The 20,304-nt window shown below is 41.9% G+C and overlaps 1 long non-coding RNA gene across 1 annotated transcript; it reads left to right on the forward strand.

Annotated features, from left to right (window-relative positions):
• Positions 1-44: 44 nt before the first annotated feature.
• Positions 45-9,418, forward strand: LOC119285946. Its single transcript, XR_005140066.1, has 8 exons — positions 45-169; positions 2,891-2,980; positions 3,554-3,624; positions 3,834-3,985; positions 4,544-4,668; positions 6,690-6,796; positions 7,672-8,814; positions 9,059-9,418. It is a non-coding gene; the product is annotated as an uncharacterized LOC119285946 (long non-coding RNA).
• The last annotated feature ends 10,886 nt before the right edge of the window (positions 9,419-20,304 follow it).

Here is a 20,304-nt window from a genome sequence, read left to right on the forward strand (position 1 = left end):
CCTTTTTCTAAAGCTCAAGACTTATAGTTCAGTTTGTGTGCAACAGCTTGGGAGGGACAAAAGAGGAGGTCGCTGGTAGATGACGGGGGAGCAAGCAAGGACTGATGGGTGCATCACTTCACTGCTACCCGTTTCTCAACTTTTGCTTTACACGGCACTATTTCGACAGGTATAATTGTTTCAGTAATTTCAGTTCTTGCAACTCATCATTTTGCTAAGAGAAAATCGACGCATCACATTACTAATGAAGTGGGTTTACTGGACCGTCGGATCGAAATCTCCTCGCGATACAGGCCGTCGGATCTCGATCTAAATCACTGTGGGTCGTTGGATATTTACCGATCAACTTCGGTCGTCGGATAAAATTCCAATGGCAACAGAATGTAAATATGATGCCCTCACCAGGGCATCTGGGTCATTTTGCTTGGGGGGGGGGTATAAAATGACCGCGGCTTCCTGCGATGAAAACCTAGCTGCCGCCTCCTCTCTCACTCGCTCTTGCAGCTCCCTCCCTCCCTCCCACGCAGGTGGTTCCCATGGCGATGGCGGCAGCGGCCACGGAGGAGGGCGGCATATCAGCGGCGCCGGCAATGGTGTCCGTGCCGGCTATGCAATGAATCCTGAACCATTTTTTATTTGTATTTAAAGTTGTTGCTTATTTATGCTCAAGTGGTGTTCGTGCTACGGCGGTGATGATTACCTTGGCTGGAATTAGTGTGCCTTTGAGCAATCGAGGCACCAGTGGGTATCAAGTTGGATCCTCCCTCTTGTCTCTAGAATCCTTTTTGATCATGTGATACTTGTTGTTGTCCTTGGATGGTCATTCTTGTTGAGTGATAACCAGGGCAGCTCTACTGTATAAACAGATCGATCTGGTAATAAGAGATGATGGGGGTAGGTTATATGATCGAGGAAAGGCAAATCTGAGCCCACTATGCAATAAAACTGCAGCTACCTCCCCTAATGTGTGTAATATTGAAGGAAAAAAAGAACTTTTCATGTCTTGCTACTTTAAAATTCCAAAAGGTTCATTCTTCTTTTGTTGGTTACTTAACCATGTTTTTTGTTTTGCTTTGGTTCTGGTTGAGATACTAAAGGTTGTTTATATATGAAAAGAACAGACACTTATAGTTTTGTATGCCTCAACTGTAGCTTAGGATCCAGTGTTGTAGTGCTTTGCCTAATTAAAAAAAATTATAATCAATAATAATCATTCTTTCCTTGTGATTTGAACTCTGAGAGGGCCATTGATTCTTGATCTTAAGGTGACCCCATTTTTCTATGCCTCATGCTCATGCTGCTCTATGTTCCTTCAAAAAAATTCTTGCTTGCATTTTGGGTTGGTTTTCTGCTCTATGTTCCCTTTTAGCGTTTCTTTCCGTTGTTGCTGCACTCCCTTTTTTGTATACTACTTGATCTTTTTGTATCTCATTCTGCCGCTTCTTGGTTATTAGATGCTTTGAGTTTGAGTGGCTTGAAGATACAGATTACACAATGTTCTGTTCTGTCACATGCCATCTTGATATGGATAAAATGTTAGCTTTTGATATGAGCTAGAATTATGTTGCCCCACCAGCCTGAAAATGTGATAAATAAAAGCCTACAATGCTCGTTTATTTGTATTTACAGGCTTCGTTGTGTAGATAATTTACTCTTTGTTCCATAGGATCACATTTGGTAGTGGTGTGACCTGAACCTTGATGCTTTCTTCTTGCTGCTGCTGCTGTATTCTGTAATGGAACTGTTAGATAAGGTAGTTAACTGTCTAGCCGTAGGTCTTAGTAGTGCAGATTCATTTTCTTTTCTAGGGTGTGCAGAACAAAATCAGGAGATGGTAGTAACTGGCAGCTACTTCTGAGTACAAATTTTGCTTTTCTAGATTATCATATTCCTTTTGTTTCTCATAATGAAGCCGCCGGGCAGTGCTCCAATATTGTATTACTGGGCAGTGCACGCCGTTGCCACCAGTTGCGCCTTGTGCGGCCGAGGGGCGCCAGCCGCAGGTGCTCGATGCGGCGCTCCCCTGTCACTCCTTCTGCGACCGCTGTAGGTGTTCCCCGGTCGTTCTTCGTCCTCCATTGGCAGGAGGGGCTCGGCTGCAGTTCTGCTACAGTCAATCTCCTCTCTCTCTCTCTCTCTCTCTCTCTCTGCTCCACCCATCATCGTGGAATTGCAGGTCGTTCATTAACACTATTTGATATCTGAGAACTAGAAATGCTGAAATCTGAAAACTGGAATCTCCAGTTAACTGAATTTTTGAACGTTTAATCTTGTCTAACTATTTGTGAGGTTTATTGGTGTTTCCAATAGATAAAACCTAACCCTATGTATTTATAAATGGAGCAGAATTGTATTTATAGAACTTTAGAGAATATATTGTTGTCTTCTTCATATTCTTTTATTACTGAGCCACCATACAAAACTCTCTAGAGCAGAACTCTATTTCAACTATAAATGACAGGAACAAAATTTTTATATATTTTGTGTGTGTAGATGCTTAAGCTTAAGCTTCTGTTATTTGCTTCAGTTAGATATTAAAGAAGACTGAAATTTAGTCGATGGTGTATATACTTGATATATATAAATGGTCAAAATACGAAAGTGCTTTTATGAAAGTCAAATATGCAGTTGTCTTCCTGTTTGAATCTTCATTGTTGATTCCAAGTTTGCTGCTTCCCAAAAAGTGGAGATTTGTAGTACGGACAGAACTTCAACCTATTCAACATAGATCTTAAACTGACCAGACAATAGTATAATATTTTTTATTTACGTCCTTATAATTGTATTGCCACAAAAAACAGATTTGGAATATCAAAGAAAGCAGGTTCTTATGCTACATAATTATTTCCTCTACTTATAGTTAACCTCTCTATTTTGTCGTCTCTAACAGCCAAGATGAGTGCTCTACTCTTACGGTTCATGCTAACTGAACTGGTGATGTTTCTTTCTTCACCTCGATTGACGCCACATGTTCCCCCTGGTGAGTCTTGACACCATGTTTATACAATTAAGATCGTCCTCTGGTTGCTTGAACACATTTGATTTATTGCAAATTTTGGTACACTATTTTGATAGGAGTGTTCTTTGCTTACCGTTCACACTTACTAGGTGTTTTTCAGAACGTTTGTTGGAGCATAGTTCATGTATCTGGTACCTTAGCATTGTTAGCTTTTAAACTTGTTTTATGTCCATCACCCAGACATCATCTTATGTTCTTCTCAATTTGTGTGCGCAAAAGTTGCAATTCCATGTTCTAGGCTTAGCTCAACCAGATAACATGTAGGGAGTTCAATTTTATTTGTTAATATAATGGTGGAATCATATATCTCTAAGGTGCAGTCATTAGTCAAGTGTCAGTAACTTGCTGGTAGTTCTATTATGTCATGAACTAAAATGTTAAGGAGATTTCTTCCGTTTTATGAATTAACGATGTGGCCAACTGTTGTGAAGTCTCAAAAATGAGAAATGGTTGTCCATCAGTTGGTTTCTTGATTTTCTGCTTGGTTTTGTGAAATACATTTTGATTAGGGTTAAGGTTGGCCTTTGGTCTCAGGTTGCCGTGTCGTCCTCGTCTTCGGCTTGCAAGGGACTGGATCTGGTGTGATTGATTCTTCCTCTCGCAAGGTGGGTACATCCTCTGTTTCGATTTCTTCCACGAGTTTTGGTTTGCTGACTGAGAAATTTCAAGCAGAAAATGCACATATTGTACTTCTCTTGACTATTGTTTCTTCCTCCATTTTACCTTTCTGGGTATGTCCATTTTTCATTAGATACTTTTCTGCAGCGCATATGCGACAAATTCACAAATTTATAATTTTGACGTACTGCTGAAGGTAGAGGGACAAAAATTGAAGATCCAAATGAGCGACTCAAATTCAGGATTTGAGTTACCAATGTAGTGTCTACGACTGGCTGATGGTTCAAGAGTTCGAAGAAAGTCAAGCAGAAGGGAATACTACACATGCCCACGCTGCTATATGCCAAGGTATCACTTCAGCGGTGTTATTAGTTGCCATTCTGTCCTGATACAAACATGAGCCTAGAGTAGAGGAAGCACAACCCCAGCAAGAACATTCCTGTCTCAACATATTGGAGCCCCACTTTTGCGGATTTTGCTAGAAGTTAAAACAGTTGCTACTGTCACAACATACTAGATGCAACTTAGTATGCTGCCCTATGTCCCTCTTAGTTTCAGCACCACAAGAGCAGTATTGAGATGATTGGAAGTTTCCTTCTCTTCACATCTATATTTTGTTACAGGTTAAAAGGTCTGAAAATCTAGGTATGCTAGCATTGACAATCTTGCAGCTCTTTTGAATTAGTCCTAAATCATAACAGAAAGCTTTCTGTCATGATAATATATATTTCCGGATACATACTAGAGGCTACATATTGGGCAATACTAGAGGATACATACTAGAGGCTACATATTCCGACTTGCCAAGCCTTAAAGCCAAGTTTTTGTTCATCGATTTACCTACAAAAGATTAAGAGTTATAATAGATTCTCTGATCTAAACGAGTTAATGCAATGTTGCTGGCAGGTGCTAGAGGCCACATATTGGGCAGGAGCTTTCGTATGGTGTGCAAGTGCTAGAGGCTACATATTGCTGGAAGGTGCTCAATTCACATTAGGACAGCCCACCCCCAAGAAGAAATTAAAACAGAGGTGAGACCTCAACTTCATGCCGATAAAGTTAATCGCTTCACATATACACGGTCCTTCACTCTCACTGATAATGCACCTTCACTTCCTTTTACCTGCCTATGTAATCACAAATATGAGAAACCTATTGCCTTATTGAACTTTGAAGATCCACGTTCCGAGGTACATAATTGACTATATTGGCAAGTTACATCTTTTTTGTGGGCAGGCAAGTTACGTCTTAATTCTACTGTTTTGTCCAACCTTGCATTTTTTAAATCAATGGAGAAGACCAGTTCTCTCCAAGTGCGCATAGTCCTCTTTCCTGTAACCATATGAACTACTAAAGCCAATCTGTTGTTGGACTGGGTCACATACATTTTGTGCACCGCGCTTCCATACTCATGTCATATTTTGGCAAGGGCTATTCTCACTAACATATTCTGTCGTACCAACTGTCATCTTATGTAAACATGCTGTCAACCTATGAAATCTACTCCCTCCGTCCCATAGTATAAGATGTTATACCAACCAATATATGAGTACATTGGTTGTAATAACATTGGACATTGCTTTGTTGAACATCTTTCTGAGTTTCACTTATGCAAAACAATGACATATTCTTTCTTGTGTCATATGGTGGTCTTTTTTGTATTTCAGTGGAACTGGACTGTGATATTAAAGATCATGCCACTGTTATGTTTTAGGAGCAAGTTGTTACTAATGTTGGATTATCAAATACCATTTTAAACTGGAGTTCACAAAAAAAGTCAAAACATATAGCGATGTAGCACATGATTTTACAAGTTAATTATCAGCACATATACATTCATTGTTCTTCACGGATTTCTTGATGCTAAAACCGCCTGATACATGGAAGTATACACCTCTGCTTACTAATAGGATCTATTTGAGTATGTACTCTAGCCTGGTTAGATATATCTTATGCATGTTCTTACCTTTGTTTCCTTAGTGTACAACCTTATACTTGGTGTCTTTTGAACTTAAAATGTATTACATAACAACGGGTGAAAGAGCTGGTGTACATAATCATCGGAGAGTCGGGATAAAACTGAAAAAATGGAACTCTTGAGCTTTGTCACATTTTAGTAGGAAAAGTTGATATGCAGGTTGTCAAGAGCTTCTTTTTGTCCATCAGATAGTTTATATAGCTTTGTCACCGAAGGTAAGTTTCGGATAGGGGATGCTGCTTGTGAAAATTATATACAACTACGAGTCCCTAGGTAATTTCCGCATAGGGGATGTTGCTTGTGAAAATTATATACAACTATGAGTCCCTTTCTCTTTCCTGATATTTACAATTCCTTTTCAATTGGCCGTCACCGACACTGGCTGAAATATTTAGTTCTGTTGTCGCGCACCTAATACTTGCACACTATTTGTTTATCTATTTAGTTGGTCCTCACTGAAAATATATATATTGTCCGCGATGGATGTCGAATTTGGTGTGGAATAGTTAATGAGAATCTGGAGAGTGCCTAATGTTACATCAACCTTTATTCCGTCCCAGATACACTATTAGTGTTGATCAGCTACAAAGAACACTAAATAATATATGGGGATTAGAATGTAGGTACATGGAATGCAATCCAGCAGAGGAACTCAACAAATGAATAGACTCATAGAAAGCTACCAGTTCACCTCACACTTGATCTATTAGCTTTTTTTATTTTTCAGTAGTAGCATGTATGCCATGTAGATGAGTTATTCATAAAACTTACTGGTTCTCTAGAGGAAACATCTACTTTATCAAAAGACATCAAAGCTAATTTTCTAGGATGATATGATGATACCTTATATAGAATCCAGTTTACTCGCTCTTCATAGAAGTGCTTTTTAAGTGGTAGAAGTGTGCAGAACATTTTTACTCCCTTTTCTCCATTAACTGTTCAATGGATGAATAATTATCTTTCTGCTTTAGGAATACTAGCTTGATTAATTAGTGTCTCTGTACGATCGAAAAATTTGTAAGTCCTGAAAGTGAATCCTGACCGATGTACCCCTGCTTACCTTTCTATGCACAGATTATTCACTTTGTGAAGATCAATAACAATGAGGAGCAGGTGCCGGCAGCTGAGGCGTGTTTGTCTGGTACACACGAGCCAATTTCTCCTGTTAGGGTGGACGACATGTATGACTTTACGTCTTTACCCCGCATGTCGGTCCTTGGTTTGCTTGATTTTTAATGAGCGATGTGAGATTGATAGCGGGTCACATGTTTATCAATGTTATTTTGGCATCATCAAATTACTTACCTGCCAGTTCTTCTGTCGCAACTCTCTATCTTTTTGTTTATACATTTAGAAATCTTGTCTTAGGTTACAACTACTATTAAAGTAGTTGTATCTGCACTTTACCCGCGTTCACTCTTCTCATGTTTGATTTTTATGCTTCTATTTTTTTGGCTGACGAGAGCTTTCATGGCTGCTTATGTCATGTGAGTAAGCCTGATGCCAAATGTTAAAAAGTAAATAGGAATTGAGCTACAAATTCTTAGAGGAAATCAGATAGCTCCATTTGGAACGAAAACTGAAAAACACAACGTCCAGTTGGCTTTGATAGAATAGCAGCAGATCCAACCATGGCTAGCCAGAATAGGTTCTTCTTCGTCAATTGGGCTAGAGAGACGATCATGATTGGTCAATATGGTAGCATACAAAATATGTCACAATGTCAACCGACTGTAGATTTGATGGTCCAGTTTCACAGGCAATTGACATTTGTATCAATTATCCTGTGTATACATTATGCTATATGACCATGGAAGGTATGCCTACAAAATACAGAGCAGTTTGGTCTACAAAACATTTTACAAATATATTTGACGGTCCATATGTGTGTTTTCCTTTGACCCTGCAAAAGAACTGTAAAATAATGAGCAGTTCTGGAAAAATACCAGAGGCCCAACTAAGCACAGTAGAAAGCCCGCATCTCACTTTACCATTATATAATTCATTTTGGTACCATCTGACCTAATGTTTTTCATTTCCTTCTGCTCCAAACCAGGCAAGCAGCCGCGATGACGGACAGGCCGCTCTCGCACCACCAGACTCCCTTCAGGGCAGTTACCCACGGGCACGTACTTTTGCCGTTTATTTTTACTTGTGATTCCGCTCGTTGTGAACGTGGCTCGATCCATGTTGTGGCCCAGTTATTATTTTTGTTTTGTTTCGATGGATCGTCTTGGCTTGCTTTTGGCCTGAAGTTGTTGCCTTGCTTTTGGCACACCTGATTCCACTACCTTTTGTTGTTGCTTGGACCAGTTTCTATGTAATGAACATATTTATATCAATGTTGTGCTTCTGTTATAATCTTGCTATATTACACTGGTGATTTTCGGTGATTACTCTGATTTCTACTTGCTCCAGTGAGTATTTACACGGTCATACTCATGTTGTATAATTCCTTTGGCTAAATTGTATAATTCTGACAGGTTCATACATCATGTTAAGGAGTATTAAGTTATAGCACGCTTACTTAGGTTCTTTGGCATGTTATTCATAGGGTTATCAAGTAGGTCCTAATAGGGTTACTCACAGTATTAAGTTAGGGATTGAACTTGTGGCGGTCCAATATCATGCTATTGTGTATATTTGCAATGCTTTGGTCACTGTGTTATCGTTACTGGATTGGATATGACTTTTACCCGGCAGCGGTGCTGCCTGGTGCGGCAAGCCGCACTTCCTATCTAGTTAAGATGCATCAAACCGTCATCCCCTCCATGAGGAAGGGCCAACTCAAGCAGGTATTACATCCATTTGTTTAAGCAGTAAATTCAGAAATCTGAATTGAACTAACTGATTTGGCTTATGTTCTGTAAATGCAGCATCCATGTACAAGAATTTCTGTAATGTAGAGAATAATCTCTTCTTTGTTAATAATAGTTTTATATAACATCACTTATATCAGGTCAAGTAGCCTCTCATAATGAAATACTGCATTTTTTGTAGATCTCTCTCAAAATGATTGTTTACAGATAAAATTATTTGTAGAGATGGAGGACCTCGTAACCGACCATGTTGGGAGCTTGTGAAGAAATAGTATGTTGCTGTATGGAGGAATCCTTTAAATAACTCATGCTACATGAGTCAGTGATCCTGAGGCAAACCTCCACTTTGTGATAGTGATGATAATTCCAGATAATGTTTGGTATTTTTTAACCCATCTAATCTACTTTTATTAGTTAAGCCTTAATTTGTTTTGAACATTTGCAATAATACTAAATTCATAAAGATGATCTTTACGGTTTAAATAAACTGTCTATGATTTTTCTAGAATTGTTCTGAACATTGGCATAATTATACATTCATCTCTTGCGGAGTAGTCTCATGATTTTGACTTATTTTTTGCTTGTTGGCGATTCCTAAATGTGTGATACTGATACATATTGCAGTTTCGTTTCAGATGCAACCTTCAACTATAGAGGTTTCAGTTTCCTGATGGCCGATTTCTTCTTTGCGAGTCTTCCTTTTCCTTATGTTCACAAGGTGTACAATTGTCTATAGTATTTGCCAAGTTTAATCTAATGTCTAGATAAAATGTTTTGCATGGCAGGAAATAAGCAAGTAGGTATTTGAAGGTGAACATTATATGAATCCTCCCGCTCCGGCCTACCCATTCTTCAGTGAGTTAGTATCCTCAAGTCACGATGTATCAATTTTGACATGCAAGACGTTATGATAAAATAGAGGATGTGGACTGACCATGGATCTTGAGCCTTGCTTATTGGGATGGATGTATGTGATTGTTTTTCTCCCGTTGCAAAGCACGGGCATATTTTCTCTCTCTCTCTCTCTCTCTATATATATATATATATATATATATATATATATATATATATATATTTATTTATTTATTTATTTACGCTTTCAATTTATAAATATAAAATATATACGCGAGGTGGTACTAATTGGTTACTCCCTAATTTTCGTCAGTCTTCGTTCCGTCCGTCTGTCTCAACCAAAATTCCCCGCATGGGCCGCACATAGCTTATTTTGTGCATCCCCGCATGGGCCAAGGTGGGCCTGGTCGGATATTTTGGCAAAAAGGGACATTTACTTGCGTCAGGAATTGAACTCACGATCTCTCAAACCATACCATACGCACCTACCAACTAAGCAATATCAGCTCATGCAATATCAGCTCATGCGTACTCAAGACGTTTACTTTTCTTATTCAATAGTACCACCTTGCCCCCTTACAACTGAAAGCACCAACATATATACGTCTTAAAGTTACACTTTATCAACCAGCTCGATAAGTCGGCTAAGGAAGGAAAATGAGTCCAGGGAAGGAAGATATTGTAACGCCCTCGATGTGGCTATATCTCCCATGTGTCGAAGCACGACTTAGAGGCATAACCATATTGAAAGCAATGTCGCAAGTGAGGTAATCTTCACACAACCCATGTAATACATAAGGGAAAAATATACATAGTTGGCTTACAATCGCCACTTCACACAATACATGAATAAAGCATTACATCATCCAAATACAATCAAGGTCCGATTACGCAACCAAAATAAAAGAAGAACCCCAAATGCGACAAGGTCCCCGATCGACCCCAAGTGGGCTCCACTACTGATCAACTAGAACGAAACAACACAAAGGACAAGATCTTCATCGAGCTCCTCCTTGAGCTTAGTCGCGTCAACTGCACGGACTCATCGGCACCTGCAAACTGGTTTTGGAAATATCTGTGAGTCACGGGGACTCAGCAATCTCGCACCCTCGCGATCAAGACTATTTAAGCTTATGGGTAAGGTAAAGGTATGAGGTGGAGCTGCAGCAAGCGACTAGCATATATGGTGGCTAACATGTACGCAAAAGAGAGCGAGAAGAGAAGGCAAATCACGATCGTGAAACTATGATCAAGAAGTGATCCTAGAACAACCTACGTCAAACATAACTCCAACACCGTGTTCACTTCCCGGACTCCGCCGGAAAGAGACCATCACGGTTACACACGCGGTTGATGTATTTTAATTAAGGTCAACTTCAGGTTTTCTACAACCGGACGTTAACAAATTCCCATCTGCCCATAACCGCGGGCACGGCTTTCGAAAGTTCAAATCCCTGCAGGGGTGTCCCAACTTAGCCCATCACAAGCTCTCACGGTCAACGAAGGATATTCCTTCTAGCGGGAAGACCCGATCAGACTCGGAATCCCGGTTACAAGACATTTCGACAATGGTAAAACAAGTCCAGCAACACCGCCCGAATATGCCGACAAATCCCGATAGGAGCTGCACATATCTCTTTCTTAGGGCACACTCAGATTGTCTTAGGTACGGGTAGGCCAGCCCAGAGTTGCCCCTGGTGGCCACCGGCAGCTGACAGTTTGGACCAACACTCAGAGGAGCACTGGCCCGGTGGGGTTAAAATAATGATAACCCTTGAGTCTGCAGAACCCAAGGGAAAGAAAAGGCTAGGTGGCAAACGGTAAAACCAAGGTTGGGCATTGCTGGAGGAGTTTTATTCAAGGCGAACTATCAAGGGGTTCCCATTATTACCCAACCGCGTAAGGAACGCACAATCCGGGAACATAACACCGATATGACGGAAACTAGGGCGGCAAGAGTGGAACAACACACTAGGCATAAGGCCGAGCCTTCCACCCTTTACCAAGTATATAGATGCATTAATTAAATAAGATATATTGTGATATCCCAACAAGTAAACATGTTCCAACAAGGAACAACATCTCCATGTTCCAACAAGGAACAAACTTCAATCTTCACCAATATAAGAGGGGCTGAGCAAAGCGGTAACATAGTCAAACAATGGTTTGCTAGGATAAGGCGGGTTAGAGGCTCGGTTCAACAATATGGGAGGCATGATAAGCAAGGGGTAGGTATCACAGCATAGGCATAGCAAAAGAGCGAGCATCTAGCAAGCAAATATAGAAGTGATTTCGAGGGTATGGTCATCTTGCCTGAAATCATGCAAGGAAGAAGAACAAGTCCATGAAGAAGACAAACAGACGTAGACGAACGGGTGCTCACAAACGCGACGTTATCGAATCCAACCCGAAGAAGCAAACACCGGAAAGAAGCACACAACATAGTGAACAACCATCACATAATCATGACATGATGCACAATCAAGTATGATGCATGTCCGGTTTAATGAAGCATGGCAAGGTAAAATGCACAAACAATCCTACAAATTAAGTGGAGCTCAACATGCAACTCCGTTGCATATTGACGAAACACCACGTTCAAGTTATTTAGTTCACTCTCGGTTAGGTACTCAACAATATTAAATGTTGTTAAACATGCCAAGAAGGTGAAGCAAAATAAAACTACCTATCTAGTCAAGTTTCAATGAGGCCGGAAGCAACGAACAACAATTCCGGTAAATCCCCATATGCATATATTAGGTTTGGTACCGTTCTGCCCTAAACCATATTTTATAGTTGTTAAACATGCAAAGTGATGCCACCATGTTAAACTAGGCATTTGCTACCCCATTTACATATAAAGTTTATTAGGTTTGGAGCTACGGTTATTTAGTTATGAATTAAAGCATTTTAACACGTTATTTAAGCAAATTTAAACAAACATCATTTTAAACATTTTAAACATAGATGAAAGTGACAAATTATTAATCTACACAAAATTCTAAGCAAGTTTCATATATAACTTATTTTAATCCGATGCAAGGTTCAACAGTTATTAAATGCATGATGCTTGGGGGGTTTTCTGCAAAACTGTTTTACTGGAATAAAAGCAAAATCGGAGCATCAGAAAAAAATAACTACGGGCCGGATCAGAAACATAAAGGGCCAGAAGAGAGGAATAGAAAAAAAAACAAAAGATGCGCTGGGGGCCTCACCATGGGCTAAGGCCCAGGTGGGTGTTGGTGGCGCGGGCAGGCCGCGGAGGAGGCTGGGCCTTCCTGGCGCTCGGCGATGGAGGGCGAGCTGGGCCTGGGGCGAGGCCGACACAGTCGCAGTCAACGGGCGCAGAGGCCTCGCGTGGGCATTGACGAGAGGACAAAACGGATCGGGCGCTTCTCGTCCTCCTGCTCGAAGCAGAGGAGGAGGCGGTGGTTGACGACGTCGGGGACATCGGCAGGGACGGCAGCGGACGACCAAGGCAAGGAGGAGGGCCGGCGGAATCCACGACAAGGATCCGGCGCGGCGCGGTACTTGGCAAGGATGGCGCCATGGATGTGGATGGTGCTGCTCCTTCCTATTCAAACGAGGAGAGAGAGAGAGAGAGCAGGGGAGGTCAGAGAGAGCATCAAACAGGGCACGCAATGGCGGGGTCTCACCGGCAAGGTCCGGCAAGAAACGGCGCGGACGAGAGGTTGCAGGGAGTCGGGGATGCAGGAGCTGCTGCTTGCCGGCGTCAGGATACCCTGGAGAAGACTGAGAGAGAGAGAAGAAATCATGTGGGAAAGAGAGAGAGAGGGCTTCAGCGAAGAAGAAAAGGAGAGGCAGGGGCGCGGGGTTCTTGCTGAAGGCGGTCACCGGAGACGGCGCTCCGGCGAGCAGGCGGCAACGTGGGAGGCATGGTCAAGAGCTCCTCTCCCGAACCAAAACGAGCATGGAGGCAGGTGAGCGCTGTTCCTGAGAAGAAAACGACGAGGATGAGCAAACAGAGGCCGAACAGAAAAAGGAGATGTAGGGAGACAAGGAGGAGCAAGGCGACGGGGCCCTGGTCCGGCAAGACACCAGGATGCGCCGGACGGGCGACGGCGGCTCTGGTCACGGACGAGCTCTGGCTCGGGGATCACCTGGACGGTGCGGAGGGAGGCGGAAGGGCCTCGATCCAATCGGGATTTGGGCTCTGGCTGGCTGTGGGTTCGTCCGATGTTGACAACGAGCTGGAGCGGTGGTTGGCTCGATTGGATGGAGGAGACTGAGGAGAAGGGGATCGGGGAGGATCCCGATGTGATTTGAGTGTGGCGGCGGCAAGGAGGAAGGATGGGACATCTCTCCTTGATTTTAGGGTTGGACTAGTTTATATATAGGCCTGCGGATTAGGTTGGGGCTATCTCGTTCCTCTGGTCGCAATCGGACGATCGCGAATAAAATAGCTAGGGAGTCCAAATAAAAAAACGGAGATGTTTTGTAGACGTTTGGGGATGATCTGGATCCAACGGTAACGACTGTCTGGGTCGGGTCCGGGACAGTTTTTCGGACGCGTGTGCGAGGGGGTTTGATGCACTGAGCAGAGAGGGTTTCGGACCGTGTGGTCGCATCGGACAACTCCACAAGCGAAGAGGGGAAGGAGGATGGACTAGGTGAGCTGTGGCGAGACTGCGAGGGGGAGAAGAGAGAGAGAGGGCCCGGCATCTGTTTCCGGAGACCGAAAACGTCCGACGTTAGACTGACTATATTGTCGCTATAGTTAACGGTTGGGCTATCAAACGGACTCTGAACGTGATGAAATTTGACTGGCGGTCTTCCTACACTAAAATAAGACCGCACGCCAACTTTCAACCCATTCCGAGAACATTTTCCGGCCACTTATAAAATACTATTTCGGACATGCCGCGGGCGCGTGCAAGTGTGGTTGGGCTCAGAACAGACAACAGAGAGAACTTGGAGAACCCGGACGAATGCAAGTTTTAAAACGTGACGATGCAATGCACATGATGACATGATAAGATGCAACACGCAAGCAAATGACATGACAACGTCAGCGAATAACTGGAAGACACCTGGCACATCGGTCTCGGGGCGTGACAACACTCCACCACTACGAGAGGATCTCATCCCGAGATCTAGAATGGCACCGGAGGGAAAAAACGGAGGAGAAAGATAAGCGGTAAAACTAAGTTGCCCCTTTCACAAATGAGTGAAACCAACGAACCTTGAAAAGGTTAAGCCATTGAAAGAAGAATGCAACGAAGAAGAACAAAGTTGAAAGCACTCCGGTAGGGAAGAGGAACAAGGAAGAACAAATTCGGGAAGCACTCCGAATGCAAATGGAAGGAATTAACAAGAACTTGACAAGATGATAGGATGCTTGATGAGATCAACAACATACTTCCTCCGAAACTATTGAATGAATGGAACAAGGGGTAAGAAATATCTCGAACAGCACTCCGGTTTAAAAGAGGTGAAAAACTTGATAAAATGAAAGAGCTTGAGCAAAGGGACACAACACTCCGGTTGAAAGGATAAGCACGAGTCAAACATGATCTTGACAAGACCAGAAGATGGGTTGAAGAGAGCAACATCACTAGACCTCCGGGAGAAAGAATAGAATAAAGATAATTGAGACAAAAGAATGTAGAAGAAAATGCCAACTTCTGCTACAAAAGAGCTTGAAAAGGTATCCTTAGGAGAAGGGTCGAACGGAGTTGTTGGAAAAAAACCAACAACAAAAAGAATAAGCTTGATATGGTCTTATGGAATACATCTCAAATTATGAGGTGACAACCTCCCACTCACGGGAAAAAGAATTGGATTGGTATGACCAAGGAGACGAGAAAGTATTTCACCGGGAGGATAAATGAAAAACTTGGATCATATATTATCACCATTAATAGCATTAATCCTCAAGGAAAGCTTTAGGTGAAATATAACCCAAGATAATTCCAATGACGAGATTGATGGATTTAAAATAACTCGTTCTTGACAACATGTGAATCATGAAAAATGAACTCAAATTATCAAGAATGACATAATACCACCTCCAATATACGGAAGAAAGAATTGCACTCCGAATAGCAAGATAAAGAAAAACTTGAGCCTCTTAGCAAAGAATGTCGATGAACACTACGAGAAGGAATTAAATCCTTGATGAATCCCTCATGTAGAACCTTCATGAAGAACTCCGTTAAAAAAAGAATGATCAAACGGAAGGAAAGAGAAGTTGAAAACACAAGGTGAATCCTTGTAATGACTTAGATGGATCCTCGTGATGATATAATTGAGAGAGCTTGGAATTGCGGAAAAAGAAGATGAAACAATTGAAATCGAGAATTTGATGAACCTCCGTAATACGGAATTGAGTTTACTCGATGAAACAAGAATAAGAATTACATTATGCTTATCCTTCACCAATTAAATTGATGACAAGCAACGGATTTGACATACTATTTATTCTCGTAGAAGGATTAAGATAAATATGGCGCCCAACTTGAGAAGGTCTTCAATGAACCACCGGTAGGATTGGAACAACGAATGAATTGATAAGATAAAGAAGGAAGAGAAATCTTGAAAGAACCACCGTAAGAATTGAACAACGAATGAAGTAAAAGGATGAATCACCGGTAAGATTTTGAAGAACGAGAGCTGAAGCTGAAATGGATAATCCCGAACTGATGGACTTCGGATAAACAAACTGAAAAACTCTTGAAATGCTCCGGATAGGTGAAAAAAATTCTCACAATCAAAAACAATTATGAGAGGATTGCATAAAGCTACCACCATGAATCTTGAAGAGAATGGAGCAAGATTTAGAGGAAACACTTCTTCGGTCTTCAAATGTTGAGAATGACGATGTGAAACCCCAACATGAGTTGTTGAGATACTCCGGGATGAATATTAGAAAGGTTGAACCAATGATGAAATAATTTGAAAGATCTTGGAGAAAGACATATGACTGATGTTAAACCATTCTTACGTCAAACTTTGAAAGGATTTGAGAATAACTCCGGTAAAATTAGAAGAGTCAGGTAAGATCTTGGAAAATGACCTGTGGGTTAGGGCCCACTCAAAAGAAACACTGTAGAATGATTGCTTGAAAAGAGAGATTCCACCGGTTGAAATAAATGGCTTGAATGAGGGAACATCCTCGAAAGATTTTGAACGAATGCAGAGTGAAAAAACGAATCTCTGAGATATCTAGAGCACTCTGGAACAATTGAGTAGCGAGAAGTGGATGGTAATGAGGTGCACTGGCATGATAAAATATTTGAAACAAGAAAGGAATATGATCAACACTAAAAAAAACTTGAATTGAAACCACCGGAGAAGAAAAAGAACGAAGAATGACGAGCTTGAAGCTCCATTAAAAGCTTCATGAGAATCACCGGATAAGAACATTGGCGGAAAAAAGGAATGAAGAGACTTCACAACAATAAAATGGATACTTGATTAAGAAATTTGAATCGTTGAAGAAAAAGGGTGGGTGGGCGGGAAAAACAAAGGCAACTTGGAGACAGATGGAACAAAAACCGTTGAGAAGACTTGAGTTGATCTTGCGGATGTTGAAACGATCGGATCCACTTGAAGAGAAACACGCCTGTTGAAAAGGATTGACATGACACTCTCGATTATCATGAAGGATTTGTATTCACATCGGAGTATGAGAACACCGTTTAGGAAAGGTATGGAATCAACACTTGACTTCGAAGCAACTCAAATACCACAACTCAAAACAAAAACAAAAGGATTGGCTTGCAGAATAAGATGGAACAAACATATGATAGAGATTTCGTCCGAAGTTTTCGTGGTGGGGCCTACACGGGCTCGATCGTACAGCACCATCATGTACAAGGCAATGCACATGACATACGAAGCGTCCCCGAGTCGGCATAGCCAAGGACTCTTTAAGACACAACGAGACCACTGTAAAACCAACCGTGAATAGGCGGACCACTAGACGTCGAACCCCAATTTCATATCATATATCCGTCGGAAAGAAATCCTAAGAGCTACTTGAATTCCCACCTATGAAACTCCCGAACCTTTCCGGTTATGCAATCAGGTGTTGGGGATACAGGGGAAGCGTAATATCTCACCCAAAACTAGCAAATCCTACATCCAGTTGTATCCATCCTTCAACACATAACCAAGAAACCTTCGGAAATCGTCTACCTCGACCTTCGAAAAGCATCCGTTATACGAGTTATGGCAATACTCCCGAACTCCCGCCCCAGTACTGGGTGGCGTCGAGGTTATCTCACCAACAACTGCATAAAAAAGATTTTCGATGTCGGCGAAACTAAACTCAGGTATTCCAGAACTGCAACGATAAAATTGTGACGACAACACCTCGGAGCTCAATTCACCGGGACACTGCCACAACCCCTAAATGTCAAGAGGCACCAAGAACAATGTTCTCGTCACAAAACCATCGAAACGATTCCAAGATACCCGCGTGATCCTAAAAAAAATTTAGTGAAATTTGAGAAGAGAAGAGTCAAAACTCTACGTCAGGATGCCTTACCAGAGCGATGAAGGGACTGGGGAGTAAAAAGAATTCCTAAACTCTCCGATATATAATTCCTAAATGACTCAAAACATTTTTTCTAGACTCAACAACGGATGCTAATTTCGATCAAGCAGTGGGGGCTCCTAAGGTCGGGGAAGGCTCTGATTACCAACTTGTAACGCCCTCGATGCGGCTATATCTCCCTCGTGTCGAAGCACGACTTAGAGGAATAACCGCATTGTAAGCAATGTCGCAAGTGAGGTAATCTTCACACAACCCATGTAATACATAAAGGAAAAAGATACATAGTTGGCTTACAATCACCACTTCACACAATACATGAATAAAGCATTACATCATCCAAATACAATCAAGGTCCGACTACGGAACCAAAATAAAAGAAGAACCCCAAATGTGACAAGGTGCCCGATCGACCCCAACTGGGCTCCACTACTGATCAACTAGAACGAAACAACACAAAGGACAAAATCTTCATCGAGCTCCTCCTTGAGCTTAGTTGCGTCAACTGCACGGACTCATCGGCACCTGCAAACTGGTTTTGGAAGTATCTGTGAGTCACGGGGACTCAGCAATCTCGCACCCTCGCGATCAAGACTATTTAAGCTTATGGGTAAGGTAAAGGTATGAGGTGGAGCTGCAGCAAGCGACTAGCATATATGGTGGCTAACATGTACGCAAAAGAGAGCGAGAAGAGAAGGCAAAGCACGATCGTGAAACTATGATCAAGAAGTGATCCTAGAACAATCTACGTCAAACATAACTCCAACACCGTGTTCACTTCCCGGATTCCGCCGGAAAGAGACCATCATGGTTACACACGCGGTTGATGTATTTTAATTAAGGTCAACTTCAGGTTTTCTACAACCGGACGTTAACAAATTCCCATCTGCCCATAACCGCGGGCACAACTTTCGAAAGTTCAAATCCCTGCAGGGATGTCCCAACTTAGCCCATCACAAGCTCTCATGGTCAATGAAGGATATTCCTTCTAGCGGGAAGACCCGATCAGACTCGGAATCCCGGTTACAAGACATTTCGACAATGGTAAAACAAGTCCAGCAACACCGCCCGAATGTGCCGACAAATCCCGATAGGAGCTGCACATATCTCTTTCTCAGGGAACACTCAGATTGTCTTAGGTACGGGTAGGCCAGCCCAGAGTTGCGCCTGGTGGACACCGGCAACTGACAATTTGGACTAACACTTAGAGGAGCACTGGCTCGGGGGGGTTAAAATAATGATGACCCTTGAGTCTGCACAACCCAAGGGAAAGAAAAGGCTAGGTGGCAAATGGTAAAACCAAGGTTGGGCATTGCTGGAGGAGTTTTATTCAAGGCGAACTGTCAAGGGGTTCCCATTATTACCCAACCGCGTAAGGAACGCACAATCCGGGAACATAACATCGATATGACGGAAACTAGGGCGACAAGAGTGGAACAACACACCAGGCATAAGGCCGAGCCTTCCACCCTTTACCAAGTATATAGATGCATTAATTAAATAAGATATATTGTGATATCCCAACAAGTAAACATGTTCCAACAAGGAACAACATCTCCATGGTCCAACAAGGAACAAACTTCAATCTTCACCTGCAACTAACAACGCTATAAGAGGGGCTGAGCAAAGCGGTAACATAGCCAAACAACGGTTTGCTAGGATAAGGCGGGTTAGAGGCTCGGTTCAACAATATGGGAGGCATGATAAGCAAGGGGTAGGTATCGCAGCATAGGCATAGCAAAAGAGCGAGCATCTAGCAAGAAAATATAGAAGTGATTTCGAGGGTATGGTCATCTTGCCTGAAATCCCGCAAGGAAGAAGAACGAGTCCATGAAGAAGACAAACGGACATAGATGAATGGGTCCTCACAAACGCGACGTTATCGAATCCAACCCGAAGAAGCAAACACCGGAAAGAAGCACACAACATAGTGAACAACCATCACATAATCATGGCATGATGCACAATCAAGTATGATGCATGTCCGGTTTAATGAAGCATGGCAAGGTAAAATGCACAAACAATCCTACAAATTAAGTGGAGCTCAACATGCAACTCCGTTGCATATTGACGAAACACCATGTTCAAGTTATTTAGTTCACTCTCGGTTAGGTACTCAACAATATTAAATGTTGTTAAACATGGCAAGAGGGTGAAGCAAAAATAAAACTACCTATCTAGTCAAGTTTAAATGAGACCGGAAGCAACGAACAACAATTCTGGTAAATCCCCATATGCATATATTAGGTTTGGTACCGTTCTGCCCTAAACCATATTTTATAGTTGTTAAACATGCAAAGTGATGCCACCATGTTAAACTAGGCATTTTTCTACCCCATTTACATATAAAGTTTATTAGGTTTGGAGCTACGGTTATTTAGTTATGAATTAAAGCATTTTAACAAGTTATTTAAGCAAATTTAAACAAACAACATTTTAAACATTTTAAACATAGATGAAAGTGGCAAATTATTAATCTACACAAAATTCTAAGCAAGTT

Source organism: Triticum dicoccoides, chromosome 4A (genome assembly GCF_002162155.2).
Source record: "Triticum dicoccoides isolate Atlit2015 ecotype Zavitan chromosome 4A, WEW_v2.0, whole genome shotgun sequence".
Classification (NCBI taxonomy): Eukaryota; Viridiplantae; Streptophyta; class Magnoliopsida; order Poales; family Poaceae; genus Triticum; species Triticum dicoccoides.